The 23,543-nt window shown below is 43.2% G+C and overlaps 1 protein-coding gene across 2 annotated transcripts in view; it reads left to right on the top strand.

Moving 5' to 3' along the window:
• Clstn2 (calsyntenin 2) overlaps positions 1–23,543 on the top strand; it is a 582,382-nt gene that overhangs the window by 332,684 nt on the left and 226,155 nt on the right. The gene's annotated exons all lie outside the window — the stretch shown is intronic.

The following is a 23,543-nucleotide window of genomic DNA, read 5'->3' as shown; positions in this document are numbered from 1 at the left end:
TGATTTTTGAGACAAAATCTTTCACTATGAACAAGGAAAGCACAGAGTAAGCTAGGCCAGTTGCCCAGAAAATCCTAAGGATTCTTATGTCTCAATCTCCCCAGCACTGGGGTTACAGGCATATGCTTTTTCTGCGGGTGCTGGGAATAAAACTCAGGTCCTTCTGCTTGTGCAGAAAGCATTTAACAGATTGATCCATCTCTCAGCCACCTTTGCTCATTCTTCACAATCCAGAGCCTCATTGGATACGCTGTGTGATTGGTCCCATTGCACAGAGCAAGAAACAGGGATGCAGTACATTGAAGTTACTTGTCTAAGGCCACACATCTGAAGAATTCTAGGATTCAAACCCAGCCAACCTGGTTCAGAGCCTCGTCTCATGGTTTGTAGTTTGTTTTGTATTTATTTATCTTATGTTTTTTATTTGTTTATTGGTCTTCCATCCAGATGTATTTTCAGAAATGAATTTTGTCAGGTACCTATATCATATCCACTGGCAACTGAGGAGAAACTGGGGCTGTTGAAGTGGCATAGCCTTGGTCATACACAACTTTATAATTCCCTTTATAGGGCAATGCTGGTGGCCTCTCCCCTGCTACAAAACCTGCTATGGTTCCTCCTTGCCTTCAAAGTCACTTTAACAAACATTCACACCCTTTCTCCTTAAGAGGCAGTGGCTGCTATTCCCGGGCTGAGTTAACATTTGCTGAATGAAAGAATAAAGAATGAAATCCTTGCCCACACTCAGAGAAACACATGCAAGAGGGCACAGAGCTGAGCCACTTCTGGCTTTCTAAAATTATATCTCTGCCAGCTTGATGTTGAAGGAAAATATAGGTTAGAAAATAGAACCCTGTCAACGGTTTCCTAGACATGTTCCTTAACTATCAGACAGGGTTTAAAAACCCCAAACAAGATTGTATCAAGATCCTCAAACATGTAAAATGGTGGCAATTTTTCATTTTTGAGTCAGGAGAAAGTGTGTTTCTCTATTAGAAACGGGGCTTGTGAGGCATGTAAAATAGTCTCAGAAGTCTCTTTGACCAGGCGAGTAAATGCTAAACAGCTATTTTTAAGGCTTTTAAAATAGACTTAATGCAGAAGGTGGAGAAATCACGATTGAAAGTCTCTTTAGTGCTCTAATATTGCTAGTAGGCATCAGCAAAGGTCTTCATTATCTCTTTGAATTTTTTAAATGATAGATTCCGAAATTGCCCTGGAATGCCTACTTTCATGAAGCATGTGAGGCCAGTTTCAAATACAATGGAGTTATGCTGTCAGTTAGGAAACAGCGCCCATGGATCATGCACCATACTCTGGAGCAGGGCTGGGGTGGTCAGGTGAACAGGGCACTCTAGAGAGGAGAAAGAGGGAAGAGCCATGTTCCAGATGCTTCCCAGCTGCTGAGGGCAGCTCTGGAAGAGGCACCTATAGACAGCTGCTGAGGGATCCCTTAATGTGCAAGATCAGGTCAGGCTACTTGGACAAGATGATCTTCGTGTGCATTGGGAAAGAAGTGAGAAATAATGGAAGAAACGCATTCATGGAGACAGAGACAGAGATACAAGAGAGGAAAGAAAATGTGTGTCGGTGCAGCCAAGAGATGACTGAGAAGCGAAGGCTTTCCCTAATTTGGATCCTCCAAATTTTCCTTCATGTTGAAATATGGAAGAGGGGTTGGAGAACTGGCTCAGACACATAAAATGAAACAAAGACAACGTTTTTATGAAAAAAAAAAAAAAGAATTGAACCAACTTAAGGACTTGGCCAGTCTGCCACGACTCCTTTGTAAATGTCATAATAAACAAAGTTCATCCCTTTAAAATTAATCCTTCTTTTTAATTTTTAAAAAATAATCGTCGTGTGTTGGTGGCACACACCTTTAATCCCAGCACTCGGGAGGCAGAGGCAGGCAGATTTCTGGGTTCGAGGACAGCCTGGTCTACAGAGTGAGTTCCAGGACAGCCAGGGCTACACAGAGAAATCCTGTCTCGAAAAAACAAACAAACAAACAAAAATCGTTATTTTCTGAGCTCATACTGTATTTCCATCCTTTCCCCCTTCCTCCTTTCAAACCCTCCCATATATTCCTCCTTGCTCTCTTTCATGTGTATATGTGTATATACATATATATTTCTAGAAACATACAATGGCCATGGGATATTGGATAACCCATTTGTGTGTTCTACCCTGGAAAGGATCTGCTAGTTCACTGAGTGACAAGGGGAAATCTGGAGTGCCACAAATGCTTAGAACCTTCTAGGCCAGGCATTTCAGTGATGTTTTGATTTTTCTCTCAACAATTGGAATTCAGGAAAAGGTTTTATTTATTTATTTATTTATTTATTTATTTATTTAAGTTAAATGTTGCTTAACTTTCTCCTCTGTGAGGAGGCAGTAATTGTGCCTTTAGAGCAGGCTGCTCTGTGTTGCTTTGTGTGTGTGTGTGTGTGTGTGTGTGTGTATGTGTCTGTAGTTATAGGAGTTCAGAAATACTTTGAAAATTATAAGAAGAGCACGTGCATGTTCAGGTTTTTTTTTTTAAGTATAGTGTCAGCAGTGTGGGGGAGATGGTACATAACTCAAACAGACCTTCTTTTTCTCCCTTCCTGCTCTCTCTTCTGAACTCTAGCAGATGGACTTGAATATTAGAGATCTTTCCAGTTTAACATGTCTGTATTCGTTCCCTAATGCTTTTATAAAGCAACTTGCAAATAAAATGGCTTTTAAGAAGCTACACTGAAATGGAGAAACCCGTAACCACTGTGTGTAACAAACACTCCGACACGCACTTCCTCCTCATTCCTCAGACCTTACCGTTGACCCCTGGCAACCCCGTTCTATAGCTCATCACGCAGCGGAAGCTCTGTAAAGACACTGTTCTTGCCTTCATCCTTTCCCTGGAAAAGAGCCCTCATGGATGTCGCTTCACCTGATTTGCAAGGATAGCCTCAATTTTAGGACCCTCTCCACAACATCATTTTCAAACACCAGCAAAGAGACTCAACTCCCTAATAGTAAAAACACAACCAATCCACACTTTTCAGCGCACCTTCAGCTACATCCAGAGTCTCTACAAAACTTCCCCATCAACACCCATCTCTTAGCTTTGTTGTCTTCAAAAGGAAGCTAATATTAACAATATTAATAACAACCTCATGTAACTGCTGAGAAATGTGGATTCATGTAGAAAGGACCCAGCCTGCACTGGGCTTTCCTGATATGTAACCTATTAATAATCTTCAATGAGTCTCCTTTACTCTTGGTCCCATCTCCTCCCTTCAGAGCATCTCACTCCGTTCCATTTGGCCTTCCTCCCTGACCATGTAGCTGAAATTACTTTTGCCAAGGTCACCACTAAATGAAATGAAGGTAAATTATGTAAATACATCCCTTGTCCACTTCCTGCTGGGTGTCTTAGGGGGTTCAGCCATGCTCTGCCATTTCCTTTGAAAACACATTTTTCTCTCTCTCCTGTACCTTGGTGCTATAGGATTCTTGAAGCTCCTTTCTCTTTTACCTTTTACCTTTTCTACCAGGAGACACATACTGGAAGGATTTTTGTCCATTGGTTTCACATTGCTTTTAAAATTATTCTCTGACTGTATAGATGCATGAGTGCCTTCCATTGTCTCCAGATTAGGACTCCCATGATCTCCTCTGAAATCCCTGCCAATTTGTCACCTTTGTAGCACTGCCTCACAAGCACCTTAAGTTCAAGGTCAAGAGAAGAGCTGGATTCCTCCTTGCCTTTCAAATGGATATCCCCGTCTTTCCCATCTAAAATGCCAAGTGTCTGCCACCCCATCTCAGAAGCAAATCCAATTCACCCAGCCCATCCACACCACAGTTCAAAGTTGCAACTTTGGATTATAATTCAAATTGGCTCCCTCCCTCCCCATCTTCACAGCATGGCCACTCTCATGAGTAGCCCTCATGACCCTCTTGTTTTGTTTGTTGATATTTATTTGTTTAGGCAGTGCTCAGCATTGTGCTAAGCACAGGCCCTCATGAATGCTAGGTAAACACTGCACATTTGCACATGTTGTAAGTCTCCTCAGTGTGTCCCTGCTCCAACTTTGCCCCTCCTTAGTACATTTCCCATTCAGTGCTGAGGGATCTTTCATTTTAAGGGTTTTTTTTTTGTAAGCGTGTGCATGTGGTCTCTCTCTCTCTCTCTCTCTGTGTGTGTGTGTGTGTGTGTGTGTGTGTGTGTGTGTGTGTGTGTGTGTGTGACAGAAGACAGTATCAGACCCCTTACAGCTGGAGTTACAAGTGGTTGTGAGCTGCCCAGCAATGGGTAGATCATTTACCTTTCTCTCCTGTTTAATTCAAAGAACCTCCAATGTCTTCAAGATTAGAAACAATTCTCTTCACAGCTTGCTAGACCCACCTATGTCCTTTCTGGGATCTGGGGATCTGAGTCACAAGGTTTCTGCCAGGACATTGATTTCCTTGCTCACAACACTCAAATCTCTGGTCTTTTGCCATAGCTTCCCAAACTTGGACCACTGTATGTAGTCCTGGGTGCTTTGCCTTCTTCTGCCCACACATCTCCACTACAATTAGGCTTTCTTGGTTCACCCAATCAACTATGATATTGATACTATTTTCTGTTGTGTCTGCCCCCTTGGAATAAAAGTTAAGTAGAAGGAATGCTATCTGCCTTGAATACCTTGTGCTGTGTCTAAAATGGCATCACCCATGAACCTAACTGGCACACCAAGGAAATGGAAAAAAGACATGCACACAGATGCATAGATACAGAAATCACCTTGGAATTAGGTGGTCTCCGCTCACTGATGGGGAAATGGGAGCACCCCAGAAGCTCAGAATATTTATTACATATATTTGAACAGAGGAGTGGTTTGTTACATATGCCTGGACAAGGGGACAGGGTTTGTAGTGTGTTGCTGAGTTTGTTGGATAGGTTTGTCAAATCTTAGTAGGAGCAGTCTCTGTAGGGGAGCAGATTTCAGGCTGTAAATGTCCTCGGGGAATAAAGCTACAATGGAAATTTTCTGTACACACTTTGAATTCACACTCAGTTTCCCAAGGGAAGCTTTACTATCTTCCTGAGGCTTTGCATTTCTGGGTGGGGTCTGAGTCTAGCATCCTTGATAGAAGCCCATATCAAAGAATACAGATTCAAGGCTTCAACTACCTCCCACACCACAAGAGGCTCAGGCTATAAACTGCTGGTTCTTCACCAGCTCCTCTGCAAATGAACAAACTGATACTGATCTCCCAAACCTACAGATCCATCTCTGGCTACTCCAGCATTTCCAATACTGGTCGTAATTACCACACAGAGAGAAGAATCATGCAGGACAAAGAATCCGTCAATGGTAAATCAGTGTTCCCACCTTTATCAGACAAGTAACACTAAACAAGTTTCCTACGATCTCTTACCTTGGATTTCAGTACCCAATGAGGGTGGGAAGAATGATATCCCCCTACCTCCACTCCACTCCCCCGCATAGGGTGGCTGGAGAATGAAACAGGACAGCGTTGGTGTTTTCCATGCAAGGAACTTTCCAAATTGTTGTTGCTGGGGAAATTACTGCTATAAATTTTGGGCACCTACTTGAATGTTTAGTCATCTGACAATGGGACTGAGCCTCTTGGTGGCTGGCCAGAGCCAACTGTGCCTGGATTCTATGTTCTACTACCCTTTACATCATGACTAGTTAATGCTCACTGGAGACAACTTTCTAATTGTCTGGGAGTCCAAAGGACCTTCTTGGTTAAAGTGTGTGCAGAGGGAAAATGAGACATGATCTTTACAAGGAGTTCTTGGTTTTTTGTTTGTTGTTATTGTTGTTGTTGTTGTTTTCTGTGACTACAAAGTAACCTATCCACTCTAACCCTGAATTGGTAAAGTGGGGGGAGATGTAACTTAATCGTGTAAATGCACAGTCTAGTTAAAAATTAGTAGTCATGGTTGGCTAGGTTAGTAATCTTGAAAGATTTAAATTATGGAGGCATGTTTCTGTTGCATTATATGCCAACACTAATTTTTCTTCGGAGTTTTCTTCACTCAGAGCCTCATACAACTATTATCATGTGCTACAACATTATGAAAAATCCTGTGAAAATGACATATTGCTCCCTAGAGCTTATGGCTTCTACCCAGAAATGACAAGTCACCTCTGTTCTCCTTCAATTGGGCCAAAGCAAGATACAGGCCTTCCTAGGAAAGAGGTAGACAGATGTTCAGTGTCTCATACTCTGACAGAGAGAATGACAGATGTTTTTATGAGTCATTCTAGTGGCTCTGCAGTAGCTGTGGACATGAGGACATGGGCACTAAGGTTTATATTATCACACACCCAACTCCCTGGCTGTACATGAAATGTTACATGATTCCATTTTTCAAATCTGTGGGGCTTGGTCCAACTCCATCACTAACAAGATGGGTACAAGTTACAAGACCTCTCTGTCCCCTGATTCCTCACTTAAAGCATTAGTTTTTTTTTTTTATAAGGATGGATATGAGAGGGCTTGGAAACAGGTCTTTACCTTTATGAATATTGCTCAATAGTCTGAGCACTCCCTGGAGTGTATCAGGAGGACTTTTCAGAGTTACTGTAAGTGCATTCAGGAGCCTTCTCTTCTCATACAACCCAGGGAGTGAGCAGGGCAGGACATAGGTAGCAGCTACTCCTTCAGGAAGAGGGCCTTGCTGAGATGATACTGGAGCAGAAAACTGAGTGTGCAGTAGAGACAGATACTGGTGTAATTGACCCAAGAGGGAGAACAAACAGCAGATGCAAAGATATGGAGGCTTGAGTTGAGACCTATTTGTGGAATGGAGCCAGGGAGGGTTAGGATGGGAACTGTCAACAGCAATAACAACCACCACTTAGGAGCCTAACTGGGGTTCATATATCACCCCCCACCCACCCCGCACTAGAGCTGCTATATTTCCTTGCTTATCTAAAGTACTTTCTATTATTCCATCTCATGTCTTTTATGGTGTAAGTAGCTAGTTCGCATCATTCTTTTTAGCCAATACGCACATAAGACCTCCCTGAGCCTGAGGTCTTGGTTTTCTTCTTCTACACCATCATTGAATAAGCATGCTAACCCCTTTGGCTCCTCTGGTGAGCAGTGCTATTCTCTCTCTTCCCCTGACTCCCTGTTCTGTCTTAGTCCCCTAGGATCGCAGCAACAAACACCATCACTGAGTAACTCATGAACATCAGAACTTAGTCCTGAAGCCTCGATGGGCCGTAACCAGAGTGCTAGGCCACCAGGTTCTACTGAGGATAGGAGAACTCCCTACGGTTTCTTCTGTATGAGCACACTGCATTCACAAGTTCTCTATCCTCCTGGCCTCTTCCCTTCCCAAGGCACACACCCTAAATGGCTGGCATCACAATGAATGAATTTAGGGGAGATAACAAACATTAACTCTCAATAACTGCCTTACCCATCTCTAATTTCTGTAGCAGCACCTGCTTTCCTACATTGGTTTCCCAACTTGCTCAGAAAAGATGATGTCTATATTTTTCCACTCATTTTATTATAATCCAGGGTGAAAACACTGTCACACCTTCATCTTTATTAGCCATTTCTACTTCTTCAGGAAATTATGTATTGCTTTGTCAATCTTTTGGTTAAGATATGGAGCTTTCCATATAGCTTTGAAATCAGTTTGTGTATGGGGATTTGAGCCTTCCATCCATGACATAAGTTATTTCTCTGAGTTTTAAAATTTAACTTTGAGTGTGCGTAGCATAGATTTTCCTTTAACAAAATGGCTCCTGCAGTTCTTACCTCAAAATTATTTTTAAAATATTCACTCATTCTTGTTCAATATTTATGTGCTGGTGTTATTTACACATAAATCTTTGGTCTGTCTGAAATTTATTTTGGTTTAAAGGGTGATATAAAAATCCAGATTTATTCTTTTTTCCAGAAAAGTTCACAGCTGCCTCGACTCTTATTTGGCAAACAGTCCTCTGTATCCCACCTCCCAGCCAGCCACTGAGCAGTGTTCGGGCTTGACTTTGTGGGTTCTGGGTGCTCTTTTCCTGCCTTTTTTCCCATCATCAATCTGCAATTCCTTCAGTTATCTTCAGATCTGTGACAGTGCATCCTTCCTCTTATGCTTTCTATTGTGAAAATGTTTGAAATCGTTATTTATCTGCGATGAAAATCTTAAAAACCTACTCTATTGACTCCTTTAACAACAACAACAACTAAAAAACTACTATTGCAGAGCTCATAGAGACAGGAACACGCAGACTTAAAACACCAACAGATGTTGCTAAGTTGCCCTCCAGGAAGTTGAGCTCAGTGGTAATTCCGTCACACTTCGGTCCATACCAGACTTGGTCACCTGGCCCGAATGGAAAACAATATGCTACCATCATCCAACTTGTATGTCTTCGGTTACACGGAGACTGAGCAGCTTTTCAAAGGTGCTGGTTCCACCCCTTCCTAAGCCTTTCAGAGATTCTTAATTCACCTTCTTTCCTTCTTTAACTTTCTTCCTGATTCATAAGCAATTTTTGTATATAAATTATGCCAGTCCTTAGGTCAGCCACGATAATGCAAATACTTTTAATGCATTTGCCTTTTCCTTTGTTTTCTATAGAAATCTTGATTCTTTATATTGTGTGTGACCTTTAATAAGCAAAACCACCAACTTTTCTTTATGGTTTCTGGCTCTGACCTTCTCTCCCATGAGAACACTTTTTAAATTACTTCTAATCCTAGCAAAAGGCTACATGTCATATCTGCCTTTCTATTTGTTCCTTGTAGCCTCCCAGTTAGGGAGACAGAAAAGGTCTAACAAGTTTATTTACAGATTTACCACCCAGGCTCAGGCAGGCAACTGAGAGCAAACTCGGACTGAGTCAGAGAAGGGATAGACAGATGGACACTCAGACAGCCCTGCTGAGCTCAGCAAGCTGGACAGGTGGACAGATGGACAGGCAGCTAGCTGGCAGCCAGGTAAGCATTGTCCATCAGGAGCCTCTCCTGCATGTGCTCATATCTTACAGGTGAAATTTGGACCCCCCCCCCCCCATCACACCTTCCTTGGAGCTCCCTGGGTATTACTTAGAGTAATTGCCTTAGGAATTCTCCACTAATTAAGAAGCATTTGGACACAGTTCGCTTTGTTCCTTTGCCAAGTGTTTTAGTCCAGGGTGGTGGTTACTCAACCAGCCTCAGGCCTTCAAGTGTTCTTTCGGCACCAAAGGCTGATCCTCCACAGACACTGGAAGTGGTAGATGCCGAAGCCAGTGCCTGGAAAGAGGCACAAAGGACTTTGGGAAAGATGGCCACCTCTGACTCAAAACTCTAAGCAGTGGTAATAACCATCGGTATATGCATATGTTTGTTACGCCTTCCTTCCAGGAGGCATCTGCCAGCAAAGTGTGCTCAACTCTCCAAGTGAGCTTGCATAGGGATCCACAAGGGCGTGCTCAGGAAGCAACCCCCCCCCTTTATTTTTTACTGTAAACGGCCAGAGGGAAAATTAGACTTCACAGTCCGATTAATAAATTAAGAAACGATTCCCATGGAAAGCAAGTTTTACTTCCTCCTTAAGCTTCCATTATAAAACTTAAAACTTCTTAGCTAATAGGCCATTGTTTTCTACATCCCCTGGTTTGCTCCTCCCACCAAACTGTGGCAAGTTAGCAGATGAGGAGATGGACTCAAGGAAGCTGTGAGCCTCTTTATGGATTACATTATTGACCTCATAGGATAAGGTCCAGGGGTTCTGAGGTGCAGCATAGTGAGATTACCTGATATTCATTCATTCAGTCAGTCAGTCATTTATTCATTTATTCACATTTATGAAGGTTTTACTGAGTGCTAGGCCTGGTTCTAATAAGTAGGATAATGTAAACAAACAATTAAAACAAAAGGCCAGTTTGGTTCAGATTTAGACAGGGCTGCACACAATGCCTGTCCTTACTGCATACATGCTGTCTATACTTACTTATGTCACCTTATATTTCTAAGCCTCAGTTCTCTCATCTGTAAAATGGGTGGAGAATAATCCAGCTGAAAATAACATATAAGCACATGTCTGGAATGAAATGTCCTTTGGAGGGAAGGAAAGAAAAATGAATGATAAAAATGGCCACCATTTACATTGGCTTGTGAACATACAAGAGTTTTACAGGATGGAGGATGAGGTAGCATGGGTGTACAGGGCTGCAGTAAACTCTAGGTTAACAAACACCCAGGGCACAAAGGAGCTGCAAATGCCAGCAGGGAGAAGCTGCTCGCAATGTGTCTGGCATGGGGATGAGGGTTTGTGCCAGGGACAGGCTGTGCTCAGTGGGAGGCACCGAAAGGTCTGGCTCTAGTGTTCCTACTTCACTGTGGGAAGGCATGGCATGGCCAGATTTCATAGACCCAGAAGCTGACACCCAGTGAGGGGGAGAGAATTTGCCCAAGATCACACAGAAAGGCTCATTCAGTCGTTTGTTCATTCACAAAATCCTTACTTGGCCCACAGAGGGGAAAGCACTTGCTGAGAAATCCCATGCTCAGTGCCACAGCAGATGGGAATCAGCTGGGAGTGGTGACCATACCAAAAAGAACAAAAAAAACAAAACAAAACAAAACAAAAAACAAACAAAAAAACAAAACAAAAAAAAAAACCTCCAAGAAACAGAATGTATGGCGGTGACTGGAGATTCACTGCAAGGCCAGAGTGATGAAGCAGAAGGGTAGAAATTCACCAGGGCTGAATGGGAGACAGCATGGAACTGTATAAAAGAATAAATAGGAAGGATTTGAGGGCAAGGGAGGATGCTCAGCCCACATCCACGGCTCGACTGGGAATCTGAGATCTGGGCATGGGTTAAATGGCAATGTCTCCAGCTGCTGAAAGACCAAGAGATGCTCAGTGCTCTAACCAGTAAGCCCGCAGGATGCACACTGAGTGCCTGGAACAGACTGGACACTTAATACTGCTGCCCTATACCATGGGTTCAGTACTTCAATGCCACTTGGTTTCTCCATAGTCTGAGGTGACCCCTTTTCCCCTCATCTCTCAGCAAAGTGCTAATATTTCTCCACAACAGTGTCAAGAGCTCCCTCCCTCCAGCAGGAAGCACTTCCAAATCATTCCATGGCACAATTTTCAATAATTGTAGTGTGTAGACTGCCTGAATTGAAAGTAGTCCTCTCTTGGCAGGAAGGGATTGCATGGCCCTTGCTTACCAGATTCCTACTTGAGTTATTGCATAGCCACCCTTCATTTACATCCATCTTTCTTTACCAACCCTGCAGGAGTCCTTACTCAGAAAATGTTTTAAAGATTAGCTTAGGAGTGAACCGACATTATATAATGCATTTTCTTCAATTTACTGGGCCACTATATCCTTCATCATAACATGCATGTAAGTGTGTGTCTACATACATATTCAGTGAGAATTCATATTTAGATCTATCGGTAATGTTGGGTTTTCATGAGTAGCAATCCTCGCTGACCAACGATAATGAAGCCTCAGCTAATATTAGGCGCAGGCGTTGGCCCCTCCTGATCCCCTTCCTCGATATCTTCTCTTGCTGTGTTTTCATCTGGTCCTCAATCTTTGCTTATTTACCAACCGACCTGCACCCTACTTTGCTCTGCACACTCAATTATTCTGCTGGAAAAGAATGGGAAGCTGGTATGCAGAGACAGCTCAGCCCTTCTGACAATCATTGCTGTAGACTAACAATAACGTGGCCCAGAGCACACTAGCTAGTCTTCCTCTAATTCGGTATGCATGGATAGTTCTCCTATCTGGTGTAACCTTTGCCAGCTTGCATGCTGGGTCTCTGACTTTCTTTCTTGTCTCTTATATTAGTAATGCTTTTATTGAGTCCCTGAGGGAACGCCACAAGTACAGATAGATGGGTTAGTTTAGGTGCTTTGAAGAAAAAAAGAAAGAAAGAAAGAAAGAAACTACTTCCGAATTACACATGATCTGTAATGGCTTCTTTTTGTGACAACATTATCTATAGCTCCTGTCTTCTCAGTTAAAGCTGTTGCCAGAATGCAGGATCATTCTCCACTCTAACTCCCATCCATATAGAGTTTGGTATTTAAGTTATTTCTGGGGATAGAGTGCCCACATCTTCCATTTAATAAATAACCCAAGTTACCCATCCATAGTTTGTAGGAACCCAAAGACTTGATTGCAAGAAGATTAGGATTTAATCAGTAGTTGTCTACACTGTGCCAGATCTTTGATATTCATTCACACTCTTCAACAAAGACTTCACAGAGCTCAATTCTTCCAATTTTATCAGAAGTTCTCGTGCATTTAGATTTTTGGTCCTCTTTGGACTTTTAAAATTATCAAGGACCCCAAATAATCTATGATAGGTTTGAACTAAAAAAAAATTCTTCAGAGAGAACCAGTAAAACATATATATGTACGTGTGTGTGTGTGTGTGTGTATGTATATACATATGTGATGTGTGTGTGTAAAATATATTATGTAAGTCCCAAAGCCTTGCTCACATCTTTACATCAATCCAAATCTGTAGGCCAAAGTACCAATGGTGCTGATGGTCCAATTCTCAATTGATGGACAAGAGAAGGCTGATGTCCCAACTCAAGCTGTAATGCAAAAAGCAAAAGGACAGTTGCCTCTCTCCTCTGCCTACCTCTGTCATTCTCTTCAGCCTCTGCTGAGGAGAAGGGGTCCACTCCTGTGGAGAGAAACCTATCTACTGCATTGAGAGTACACTGCTTCAAACGCTCACCTCAACCAGAAACAACCTCCTAGACACATAGAGAAATCTGGAATCCCATTTCTTCCTCCAGTTGACACAAAAATTGTAGTTGGCTCTACAACTGTCAACACTCAACCCTTTTAGAAATTAAGGCTGATAGTCTCAAACTGTTTGCACAATTTGTGTTTTTAAAATCAATGGCAAACCCTTTACATTTTAACATAAATGACATGAAAAATAACTATATTTTGTAAAATGAGGCAAGTCCTATGGGAATAATTGCACTGGCTTACATGGCTGCACATCTCTTTAATGCCAAGCTTAATAGAAGACAGCAGGATTCTTACTTCTGTGCTTTCATTTGCTCTATTATGCTAGTGTTCCTCGTGTGAGGTTTGGAGAACGTCGCTGTGCTTTCTGAAGACAAAGAAGAATAACATCTTCATGGAATTATAAAAAATGATTTTGACTTCATGAATCTTTCCTTATGAAGGGTAGCAAATCTCTGGGGTTCCTGGACCACACTGAGAGTGTCTGCAATAGACACAAGAGGCTTGTGGATTTACAAACAGCCAGCTTGCCAGGCTGTGTGCTTCTCCTCTATGGGCAGGGAAACAAGGGCTTTTCCTGAAGGTTGGAAGTGTGTGCAGTACCAATTTCCATACCTCCCCTGCCCGGCCATCTGTCAGCAAATGGGAAAACATAAGAAAACCTTTAAGGCAAAGATGAGATTTCCTCAAATACTGAGTATTTACGAGAAAGAATCATTGTCATTATGCTACTTGGGTTTGTATAAAAATTTCAAGCCTTTATGTAAACTAAATATGCTTTTAAGAAGGCAAATATAAAAGCACACTGTGCACATGTTGGACATTGCCATCAATAATGCAGTTTCTATGCTATTATGAAAAACAATGTTAACATTTGCTTGATTAAAAAGCCAGTGTCCCTGAACCTTTGTATCTGGACTGTTGTGATCATTTAAAGCTTGGCTAGGTTTTGCTAGTTTTCATTGTTTTATTTTTTTCCTCTTAAAACAATCTCAGAACCAGAACTGTGATTCTCTCATTGCGAAGCTGGGTGGGCTGTGAGAGGAGCTGTAGAGTTGGAGGCCGCTTGTTTACTGTGCTGACATTCAGTGGCCATATTTATGGGCTACATAATTGAATAAAAATGGGTTTATAGATGGAATGAAAAAAAAGAATAAGAGAAAATGGTGAATAACTGTGTTCCCTTGCCTCCCTTGGGATCAGGCTTGTTTTCTGCTTCCTTGCTATTAATGAAAAGAAATCCAATTTGTTCTACATGGTGAGATTTGTAATTTAGATGCTTATTAATTCTGGGTTCACATAGGCGCTCTTTGAAAAATATGGTCTTCAAAGCATTTACTCTCAAAGGCCAGTAAACCTTGGCTGAAAACAAGTCAAACGTGTTGCCTAAGATGGTCGCTGTGTTTAACACAAGTTTATTGAATACTTGCCAGGTTCAAAGCATTGATCTAGATGTCGGAGTGGTTGGGGGTACTGAAAACAGGTACTCACTGTTCTCAGCTCTGAAGCTGGGTAGGAAGGCGAGCGGAGAGAGCAAAGAGAAGCTGGTTCTACTATAGCAGACAAACAGAGGTGGAGAAGGGCAAGGCAGATTGGAAGGAGAATGCAAACCTGAAGCATCCGAGTTTGACCGAGTTGCGATTTCAGGTACACAGTTTAAGCTTTAACTGTTGTTAGAGGAAACAAGTACACAAGCACATATCAGCTTTTAAAAAATCTGTTTATTTTTATTTTAAGTGTATGAGAGTCTGCCTGCATGTGTATATGTACACCTGGACAATGTCACAGAGGGGGCTGGATCCCCTGGAGCTGGACTTGGGAGATAGTTGTGAGACGCTATGCGTGGGTTCTGAGAACTGAACCCCATGCTCTGCAAGAAAAAGACCTGGTAACCACCGAGCCATCTCTCCAGCCCCAGCTGTCAGCTCCTATGTCTTACCTGATGACTTGGTAGCACTCACACCTCTAGACTTGGGGAGCGGAGAAAATCCAATGCAGGTCTCACCCTGAGGGGTCTGTGTCTCCTGCCTCTCCAGGTGCCCCATAGGAGGGTGGATTGCCCAGTACATGGTCCACTAGGACTTGACTGGCTGGACCCCAACTCAAGGTCAAGGTGAAGGCTCATCTCTGCCCCTGCCCAATCTGGTGACCTTTAGACATTTTATATTTTAAAGGATATATAATACCTAACCTAAATAATCCTTCCAGGCCTTTTCTGAGTGTGATTACAAAAACACCCTCCAAAGGCTGAGGTCTTTACAGTTTTAAAACACTATTTGTTGTTGTTGTTGTTGTTGTTTCTGGTTTTGGTGGTGGTGGTGGTGGTGGTGGTGGTGGTGGTGGTGGTGGTGGTTTTGCCAGCAAAATTTAAGATGTTCCCAGGTGAAAGTCATTAGGTCAAACCAAGTAGTGATGGTTTGTAGAACTGACTATAAAACATGTCCAAAATCTTTGACCCCCCCAAAGAGACCCCCCAAGGGTCCTGAGGTAAGCAAGCTTGGCTATGTCTCTTACTCAGGACTTCAGTACAGCCATTTTGTTCATAGGATGAGGCTTGTGGTTGGGACACTTTACGAATATGGAGTCTAGAGACCAAAGAAGTCTGCAGCATTGACACTGTTTCTCTGTGGCTTTAAGCATTGTACTTTGTTCTCTGCACCTCCTTCCCATTTTCTCTGAAATGGCAACCAGAACACTGCCTCCCAAGAGCAGTCGGATAGATTCACTGAAGCGATCTTGTCCTACTCAGAAAGCAGTGTGTGTGAGCGAGGTGCTCTGCTAGTGGGAAGCTGAAACAGCAGCATAAACTACAAGGAACGGCATTGCTCTGTGTTGTCTGATAACTGGGGCTAACCAAAAAGCACTCATCTTTCTTTCTCATCATAGATAATCTAAATGTTGGAGCTCTGTAAACCTGGGTCCTTAGTCCAATGGCATAACAAAATATAAATAAATAAATGTAATTTTAAACATAGAAACTGTATTTCTTATTATTTCCAGAAACCTAAAGTAGGCACCTCTGAACTCTGCTGCCACTTGTGCTTTCTGTAACTCTTTGTTTGCTGTATTCATAGTGTGACAGGGGTGGGTATTTCATGTCTCTTACTTCTGGAAGAATCTATAATGCTGCTGTCATCTGTTCAGCATCACTTCTAGGAAGGCATTCAGACAGAAGGAGGAAAGAAAGCCATGTTCAGCTAACAAGATCTAGGCTATGGCAACTCTTGGGAACCAAAAGGAACCCAAGGGGACCTTAGGGAATTCACCTCTTTTTCCCACAGAGCCATGGTCCACATTTTTCAGCATCACTTGGCATGCTCACAGAGCCAAAGAAGAACTTGAGAGCCCTTCAGAGAGTACTAGGCAGCCATGGAAACCCAGAATGTTGTGAAATATGTCACAAAACAAATATTTTGTTCAGTATAACAAGTCAAGGCTTGAGATTTTATATACAATCCAATCACAGTGCACTTTATTAAAAAAAACCTACATAGAACAAAGTCTGGAAAAATAGACCCAAGAAATAGATAGATAACATTTTCATTTTCTCGAAGGCTTCTCGATCTTTAAGGATGTTTTGCAGTCATCATGTGCTATAATGGGAAAAGGAATGATGTTTAAGATGTTCGTCTCTTTTCTCTGACTAAGGACAAACCATGTATTCTAGTCATTCCATCAGCCAGGGCTCAAATGTGGCGCCTCAAGCCCACATAGAGCTCTCTTTCTGTCCATATATCTCCAGACCCGACATGTTCCTTAAGGTCTAATGGCCTTCCAATTGCCCTTGCCCCATGTAATCATAGCTTTCATTCTGTGAACTGGGCTTCTAGGATGCTGACATTGTATAGGATGGTCGTGGGTGTCTCTCTAACTCACACAGCTCTCAGCAGCAGCTTTCAAACCTATTAATCAAATACCATGAAGGGTGGCTCCCCTACCTGCTGCCCTTTATAACACAGCCTCTCTATCCCCTCTCACTGGAGAATGTAACTCTTCTCCCACCCGCTGGCATGATCCTAGAAGGACAGAAACATGGCCACAGGAAAACAGTTCTATGGCAACACAACCCTGGTTTTGCTTTGTGCACCTGGGCACGTTCTGAACTTGAGTCATGGCTTCTCCTGCTGTAAATGGGTGTGACTGTGAACCTGATTCACAGGATCTGAGACATAGAGAAAATGAATGTGAGCAGAATAGTGTCTGCCACCTGGGAGCTCCCCACCAGGTTCTGTCCCTGGCTCCTTGGGTCTACTATTTTATACAGAGCTTGCTTGGCCAGGACTACTCTGTATGCTTCAGACACAGACCCCATCACTGCTCAGAGGTGCTGGTCTCAGTACCTCACACTGTTGCAGCGCCAGTCAGTTCACACCTCACTCACTGAAGTGGTTTTCTGTGTATTCAAGGCATTCTGTATCTGGTGATCCAGGATATGTTTGGGTTTTCTTGTGGTTTTTCTTTTTTAATTTTTATTTCTTTTTCTTCTTTTTTTCATCATGTCTGTTGTTTCTATGGGAACAACTCTGAGTAACTCATAGCCCATGGCCCCTAGGACTCTTCCCAGATCCTTGCTAACTAGCTCCCTGCTGCAAACCTTACAGATGTAGAGCTACTCCCACCTTCTGCCTTCCTGGCTTTTCCTTCTGAGGTCTCACAACCCCGTGTTCTGTCTCTTTGTGGAGGGGTATAGAAAGTGACTATTTGCACTGTAATATCTTGCCTTTCCGATCTACACAGACCAAAACAACCCCATCTACTAATCTCTAGTCCAGGTATTCCTTTCAGGATTTGACATAATGTGCATGGTACATATTAATGTCCAACAGTCTGATGGACTTTGGAGACAGCATGTTTAAGCATGTTCCTGGGGCTATGGCTTCCACACTAAAGACGTTGTCTACAGTGAAAACCTATACAATGCCTCTAATTGGCTGATAGCTTCCCTTCTTTTATCAATTCTTCCCATTCATCCATTTCTTTGTTGAAATTAACTCCCGTAGGGTAACCAGATCCTAGTTTATTAATATTGTTTCTTTTATCATTCATGTGATCTAAGGATGTTTCTATTTGGGGGCTTCTAACATATTGAAAAATACAGCAATAGTAGATTGATTCACAACTACTATGTATATGTTAATCTTTACATACAATGTGGATTTGATAAAGTTTCATGCTCTGAAGACCTGGTACTCAGCTGATGAATGCTGAAGTTATCTGATCATGAGGGGTCTGACCCAATCAAAGGATTGATCACTAACCGATTCATAACTTTATAGCATTAGAGGTAGTAAGGGAAACTTTTCAGAAGTAGAGCCTGACTTTAACAAGCTGGTTACTCACTACATCCTGGCCACCAAAGATGAGCATCTCTGCTATACACTAATGTCATCATGGGGTTCTGCCTGGCCTCAGACAAAAGCTATCAACCTAAGAGACCTTGGATGGAAAATATTGAGACAATGAGTCAAAACAAATTTTTCTTCCTTTAGAATTATTTCCCTTGGGTATTTGTCATAGTGATGAGAAGCTAGATAACACACACATGATGTCCAGCCTTTTAGACCAACTCAGAATTGACTCTTGGTTCCAACAAAAAAACTACAGAAACCCTGTAACTCTATAACAGTGGTATAGTACTGATGTCAGTTCAGGAGGAAGACACAATAGTGCAGACTTAGGGCCAGAGGATCTTAGGTGGCCAGGCCAGATCTACTCCATGTAAGATATTAGGACTGGGGCAAGTGAGATCAATCACAGTGCAGGTGGAAATCACAGAGAAGGATATGAGTTCAGAAAGTACCATTTAGAACAAGAGAGTCCCCTGGTTTCAGCACCCAGTAAGTGGGTTGCCCTAAGTGATTCTGGCCAGTCCACGCCCTCTGAAGTGCTTCCTGGGCTTCCTTTTAGCTCCTAAGAAATCTGCATGTCATGCCTGTGAAGGATGTGTGTCCTATGGGAGACACTACCTAACCAATTCTAGCAGGCACATTTGAAATGAATAAACCCAACTCCAAGGCATTGTGGTATACATTAAAATTAGATTAGTTAGCCTGCCCAAGAGATCTGGTGATTTTTTTTTTCAGAACCAGCCCTGCTCTTTTCTCAGCCAACTGGAGGGCTGGATGTTCCATGCTGACAGAAACGGTTCATTATACAATGCCAAATTATTAAACAATGTCTAACATTTCAGAAGCATGCTTGGCATTCCTGTCCTATGCAGCTTCCCAAAATCTTCAACAAAACCACATTCGTTGACATACTAGAATACCTTCTTTCCTTTTCCTATCCCCCCTGCTAATACCTTCATGGCTTTTCCCACCCCTCTGCCTCCTGAGAGTAGCTCTGCTGTGGATCCCAGGACATGTTCATTTCCCTTTAAGAATTGTTTCCTAATGTGTCTGCTCTGAAGCCTCCACAGAGCAGATGATTTGAACGCTGATGCGCTGATTCAGCATTTCGCTAGCTGTGTGATCTTTGAGCCATAGTCGCATCCATCATTCATTTGTTCATTCATTTATTCAACAGGTGTTTACTGAGCACAATGCATGTGCTTGGCTGCATTTCATTAGATTCCTATTCTCTCAGAATTAGTCAGGCAAGAGAATCAGACATTAAGTACATTATCAAATAACCAATCATCTGAACTAGTCTTGATAAGGAGATACAGAGAAGTACAGAATACTGGGAGCATGCTATAGGGAGTCATGGCTTAGCAGGCATTCTAGGGAAGGCATCTCTCTGAAGGCCCAGCCAGGTAGAAACATGCATACATACCCAATTATGCAAGGTAATAAGATAGTAGAGGATTCTTTCCCAAAGTACACTTGGAAACAGAGTGCTACCTCATTATGTGTGTACCCCAAACCAGCCCAGATGGCCTCCCTATTTTCATACCCAGACATAAGCAGAGTTTGACTGAGTAGAATCTACATTTGATGTCTTGCTTGACGAGATCAGGATTGAGCACCCATTCCCTCTGTGGAAAAGGAACAATTGCCTATCTGTTTTCCCTACTCTCTGCCTGACACCATTCCATTAAGACTCAGATGCGAATAGGAACTATATATTACTCAGAGCTGTCCACTCTGAGGCTACCAGATAGCAGAGCAGCTGGCCCATGCCCTCCCGGCCTCCACCAATCCCCATCCCGATCTCCCTTCTCCCTTTTTTTCTTTGTTCCCTTGTCCCAATTCTGGTTCTGTTGCTTCCCTTTTCTGAAATGTTCCACACATTTCCTGCAGATGATTCCTGCTGGTCCTTCAGCCCTCATGCTGGGCTTCTGTATGAGGCCACTGCAAATGTCTGCAGATACACTCAAAGTGCCATCCTGCCTTCCTACTGAGGTTTCCTCTCATCTCCTCCATCAAGTGTTCTGACTTCCATCTTCTGCTACCAGGTCTCTTTCATCTTCTTCTTCCTCCTTGTCTTAGTCAGGGTTTCTATTCCTGCACAAACATCATGACCAAGAAGCAAGTTGGGGAGGAAAGGGTTTATTCGGCTTACACTTCCATGCTGCTGTTCATCACCAAAGGAAGTCAGGACTGGAACTCAGACAGGTCAGGGAGCAGGAGCTGATACAGAGGCCATGGAGGGATGTTCTTTACTGGCTTGCCTCCCTTGGCTTGCTCAGCCTGCTCTCTTATAGAACCCAAGAATACCAGCCCAGGGATGGTCCCACCCACAAGGGGCCTTTCCCCCTTGATCACTAATTGAGAAAATGCCTTACAGTTGGATCTCATGGAGGCATTTCCTCAACTGAAGTTCCTTTCTCTGTGATAACCCCAGCTGTGTCAAGTTGACACAAAAATAGCCAGTACACTCCTCTTCCTTCCTCCCCAACCCCTTAGACCTATGCCAGGACCAGCAGGCCTTGCCTTTCCTATCTTAATATGCAGAATAGATACAAGATGATGTAAGAAAAGTGTTTTAAGACATGGCTGTTGAGCCACACCTAGCACCAAATAAAATTAGCTCTTATATTCACTCTTTTGTTATTTATAGTGATATTCTTAAACTTTAACTCATTTATTTCAATGAGTTTAATGAATATTAACTGTGTACCTACTATAAACCCATACTGGCCTCAAGAATAAACAAAATTAGATGTTGATTATACCCTCCAGGAGCATCCCAGGCCAAAGGAATAGCCTATAAAGAGGTTCTGTGAAACACTGGGAGCAGTTGAGAGGAAGGCTAGTGTTGCCAATGCAGAGGGAGGAACCAGGCCAGCAGGCATGACTGGGAGCTAGTGGAGTCTTTGTTTTAAAATAGTAAAAAGAATTTGGAGAGGGAGGGTTCAAAGGGTAAAATCAAAGCCCATGTCATGTAGGTATGAGGACCTGCATTTGAGTCCCAGAACCCATGGAAAGCCCAGGGGGGTAAAATACACCTGGGACCCTAGCCATTAAGATGAAATGGGAGACAGAGACAGGAGAGTAGCCTAAAGCTTGTAAGCCAGGTAACCTGGTGTACACAGTGGGGAACAAGAGATTCTATGTCACACACAATGGGAGGCAAGATGTGATTGATACCTGAGAGTGTCTTCTTCTACATACATGCCATGGCATGTGTATGCCTGCATATCCCCCTCCCCCAACCCGCCAAAACCCAAAAAACTGTAAAAAAATAAAGTCATGAGAAGCTGTTGAACCCAGGCTTGTGAGGCCATGAAAGGCAGCCTGCTTTGGTTGAATGAGGTTTGCTCCTATGACCCAGTAGAGGCCTAGTAGAAAACTCTACAAGGGACGGAACAGTGAGCCATGTTCCCAGAGACAGGTGCCTGACACCACAGAGTCCCCATAATTCTGTGACTATAAGTCATGCAGACAATGTCCCAGGCTTCTGACATTCTGGCTAGACTCCACCCCCACAGTTACCTGACAATAACCAGGTATGTTCCTCTCCACAGTTACCTGACAACAGTAAGGTATCCCAGCCCACTCTAAAAGGAGCTGCTTGGCCCCTCCTCTCTCTCTCTTTAAGCTCTCACCTTTTTTACTCTCCAGCCCTCCTTCTCTCACTCCCTTCCTCACTCTCTCCACATGGCTATGGCCAGCCTCTCTCCCTCTTTCTACCTTCTCTCTTTCTCCTTGCCTTTTGACAATAAAGCCCTAAAACCATAGACTGTCTCTGCACATCAAGGCCCACCATGCTTGAAGGATGGGATAGGCTTTCCCCAAAAGTGCCTCTTCTAACCTCCCGCCAGGAGGTCTTCCTGCACTCCAGCCATGGACCAGATCAAGGACTCTGACCTATGTGGGAGCCACCCAGCGCCCCTTCTCTCCCTGCCCTCTCCTCCCATTGGCCCCAAGGCTGACCAAGCCACCCCATGGGGACCCCATTTTGTTCTCAGCTCTTCCACAGTGTCCAACGGTGTCTGAGATGCCCGAGACTGAAAACCTGTTATCTCTGGCCTGCATGAGGCCCAGAGACCTAGGACTGCCCCTTGTCCACCCCCGAGAGCTGGGTCCGTAGCTTTCCACAGCCAGACCCACCTTGGGCCTCTTAGAAAGCATGCACAATCCTCTGCATCCACCCACACAGAGCACCAGAACTCTGGTGGGACACGGGTTTTCTCCCACTCCCTTTATTCTTCCACACCCACTGTCCCACACAGACTAACACAACTAAATATACCCAGCTTAAATTTGAGAACATTAGTAATTCCTTGTTAATATTCTTTGCATGACTATATGATGAAATGGTATGTAAACTAATAGCAGCAAGGACTGCAGGTGAAAGCACCAGTACTTACAATGTTCAAGGCATTATCCAAAGAGTTCCATGTGTGGATAATTCATGGAATATTCTTGTAACCCAATGGAATTTGCTGTACTTTAGCGACTTTAATCCTGCGGAGGAGGTCAGTAAGGGACAGGGAAGTGACTCAACCCAGCACAGAGCTAGTGAGTGTAGCCAAGATTTCCACTGCTGCCTTGTGCCCAGGACCCAAGAGCCAACATTGTTTTGGAAGCAGCCAGGAGCACAGTGTCTTATCTTCCGTTGTGTCTCGGGTTATGAAGGCTGCTCCAGTTCCTCCACTGTGTGTGTTCTCAGCGTTGTTAATTCTCATTAGAGTCACCCAATTAGAGGTAATCCAATCAAGCCCAGCTCTGCAGCTCTTGATTCATCTCAACTCCCAGGGCTTCCCGCCTTTCCCAGGAAGTGCATAAATGGATGTCTTCTCCAAATGCCTGGAAGCCATACCAACATTGATTTTTTTTTTTTTTTTTTTTTGATGAGAGAGCCAGGAGTTTCATTAGGATGTAAAACTGGAGTCTCCTCTTGGTAGCTGTATGCCCTGTGCTTTTTCCTAACAAATAATTGGTTTCAGGTCACCAGGTGGCCATGGCTTTGCAAAGCAGATTCCTGCTATACAATATAAGCCCTTCCCTGTGACTTTCCTGATGGCACTGACTTGAGCAGCAGCCACTTAGCAATTCACTTGTCAGCCTTAACCTTTGACCCCCTTCCATCACTATGGAATGTGTGAAGTTGAACCTTTTCTTCTCTTGAATTTTCTTTCCATAGTGTTCTCTCCCGGGGGATGGAGCAAGCTATGTTGACAGCCTGGCAATCACCTTCCCTTTATAATGTTCTGTGGAGTTCGAACTGTGAGCTCCTTTGAAGCAATCACTCTACATTGGGAGTATGCAAGAGCAATTTAAGCCCTTTTAAAATAATAAAATATATATATGCAAGCTGGCCACCTCAGGGCCTCTCTTTCCATTTTGTTGTGAACATCATCAGGAGGAGGGAGAAGCTGGTGTGCTGCAATCAGTGCAGTGGTGA

The sequence above is a fragment of the Mus caroli genome, chromosome 9 (genome assembly GCF_900094665.2).
Source record: "Mus caroli chromosome 9, CAROLI_EIJ_v1.1, whole genome shotgun sequence".
NCBI lineage: Eukaryota > Metazoa > Chordata > Mammalia > Rodentia > Muridae > Mus > Mus caroli.
Note: the sequence above shows the minus strand (reverse complement) of the source record. Positions and strands in the feature narration are given on the sequence as shown.